Source organism: Cherax quadricarinatus, chromosome 72, assembly GCF_038502225.1.
Source record: "Cherax quadricarinatus isolate ZL_2023a chromosome 72, ASM3850222v1, whole genome shotgun sequence".
In the NCBI taxonomy this organism is placed as follows: domain Eukaryota; kingdom Metazoa; phylum Arthropoda; class Malacostraca; order Decapoda; family Parastacidae; genus Cherax; species Cherax quadricarinatus.
In genome coordinates, this window is record NC_091363.1 from 4,406,294 (window position 1) to 4,409,458 (window position 3,165).

Consider the following 3,165-nt stretch of genomic DNA (forward strand, 5'->3'; position numbering starts at 1 on the left):
ATGTTCCATCACTGTCATGTTCCATCACTATCATGTTCCATCACTGTCATGTTCCATCACTGTCATGTTCCATCACTGTCATGTTCCATCACTGTCATGTTCCATCACTGTCATGTTCCATCACTGTCATGTTCCATCACTGTCATGTTCCATCACTGTCATGTTCCATCACTGCCATGTTCCATCACTGTCATGTTCCATCACTGCCATGTTCCATCACTATCATGTTCCATCACTGTCATGTTCCATCACTGTCATGTTCCATCACTGTCATGTTCCATCACTGTCATATATATATATATTATACATTTTCATATAAATGGGAGCCATTGGGGTGGTGGTGGTTTATACAGGGAGGAGGGGGAGGGGAGGGGGAAGTGGGGATGAGGGGGGGAGGGGGAGGGGAGGGGGAGGTGGGGATGAGGGAGGAGGGGGAGGGGAGGGGGAGGTGGGGATGAGGGGGGAGGGGGAGGGGAGGGGGAAGTGGGGATGAGGGGGGAGGGGGAAGAGAGGATGGAGGGGGTGGTAATGACTGCCTCCCAGCTATGACTGGACAGGTACATGGACAGGTGCACCACCACCACCACTACCACTACTACCACCACTACCACCAACTACTGCCACCACTACCACCGCTACTGCTACCACCACTATCACCATTACCACCACAGCTTCTACCACCACTACTACTACTACCACCACCCCTACCACCAGTACTATCACCACCAGTACTACTACCTCCCCACCATCTCTACTACCAGTACCACCACTACTACCACTAGAACTACCACCACCACCACCACCATCACCATTACTACCACAGCTTCTACCACTACCACCACAACAGACAAGACTCGCAGCAATGGCTTTAAGTTGGAAAAAAATAGATTTAGAAAGGATACAGGGAAGCACTGGTGTGGTAACAGAGTTGTGGATGAGTGGGACACTCTGTCTAGTAGGGTTATTGAAGCTAAAACCTTGGGTACCATCGAATATACCGGAGATAAATACATGAGTGACAGGGGTTGGATCTGAATGGACTTCGAAATGAATGAGAGGGGTTAGATTTGAGTGGGACTTCCACATGAGTGAGAGGGGTTAGATTTGAGTGGGACTTCCACATGAGTGAGAGGGATTATTAAGGTTTGTTTCTTGAGTAATATTGATGAGTTGGGTGTATATTTTTCTTAGTAAGTTTGGATTTAAGGACCTGCCTAGTATGGGCCAGTAGACCTCCTGCAGTGTTCCTTGGCTCACAGCAGCTGCTAGAGTGGAGAATATCACATTCTCGAGCATATTACCCTCAAGGGCCGTCCAAAAAAAGTATTGTGTCTTTTTTCGGTGTTTAAGGCACAACTTTTAGCTTTGTGTGACCAGAGACCTGTTTGTGTGACCCGAGGCTGTACCTGTCAGGACCAGGGAAACCCATGTGCGTGTGTGTGTGTTGTGCCTGCGTGTTGTGTGTGTGTGTGTGTGTGTGTGTGTGTGTGTTTTGTGTGTGTGTTGTGCCTGCGTGTTGTGTGTGTGTGTGTGTGTGTGTGTTTTGTGCCTGCGTGTTGTGTGTGTGTGTGTGTGTGTGTGTGTTGTGCCTGCGTGTTGTGTGTGCGTGTGTGTATATATATATATATATATATATATATATATATATATATATATATATATATATATATATATATATATATATATATATATATACATAAACATTGTACGTCCATAGCAGGACTCGAACCTGCTAACGCTGTATCAGAGTCCATAGTACTTTACCATTGAGCTAGATGAGCACTTAGCCGAAGCTAAGTGATGTTGCCCCATACCCCCGGGTACCATACCCCCGGGTACCATATCCCCGGGCACCATACCCCCGGACACCATACCCCCGAGCACCATACCCCCGGGTACCATACCCCCGGACACCATACCCCCAGACACCATACCCCCCGGACACCATACCCCCGGGCACCATACCCCCGGACACCATACCCCCGAGCACCATACCCCCGGACACCATACCCCCGGACACCATACCCCCCGGACACCATACCCCCGGGCACCATACCCCCGGACACCATACCCCCGAGCACCATACCCCCGGGTACCATACCCCCGGGTACCATACCCCCTGGCACCCTACCCCCCGGACACCATACCCCCGGGCACCATACCTTCGGGCACCATACCCCCGGGCACCATACCCTCGGGTACCATACCCCCGGGCACCATACCCCCCGGACACCATACCCCCGGGCACCATACCCCCGGACACCATACCCCCGAGCACCATACCCCCGGGTACCATACCCCAGGGAACCAGACCCCCGGACACCATACCCCCCGGACACCATACCCCAGGACACCATACCCCCGGGCACCATACCCTCGGGCACCATACCCCCGGGTACCAGACCCCCGGACACCATACCCCCGGGCACCATACCCCCGAGCACCATACCCCCGGGTACCATACCCCCGGGCACCATACCCTCGGGTACCATACCCCCGGGCACCATACCCCCGAGCACCATACCCCCGGGTACCATACCCCCGGGCACCATACACCCAGACGCCATACCCCCGGACACCATACCCCCGGGCACCATGACCCCGGGTACCAGACCCCCGGACACCATACCCCCGGACACCATACCCCCGGGCACCATACCCCTGGGCACCATACCCCCGGGCACCATACCCCAGGGCACCATACCCCCGGGCACCATACCCCCGGGCACCATACCCCTGGGCACCATACCCCCGGGCACCATACCCCTGGGCACCATACCCCCGGGCACCATACCCCTGGGCACCATACCCCCGGGCACTATACCCCCGGACACCATACCCCCGGACACCATACCCCCAGACACCATACCCCCGGACACCAGACCCCCGGACACCATACCCCCAGACACCATACCCCCAGACACCATACCCCCGGACACCATACCCCCAGACACCATACCCCCGGACACCATACCCCCAGACACCATACCCCCGGACACCATACCCCCGGACACCATACCCCCGGACACCATACCCCCAGACACCATACCCCCGGACACCATACCCCCAGACACCATACCCCCGGACACCATACCCCCACACACCATACCCCCGGACACCATACCCCCGGGCACCATACCCCCAGACACCATACCCCCGGTCACC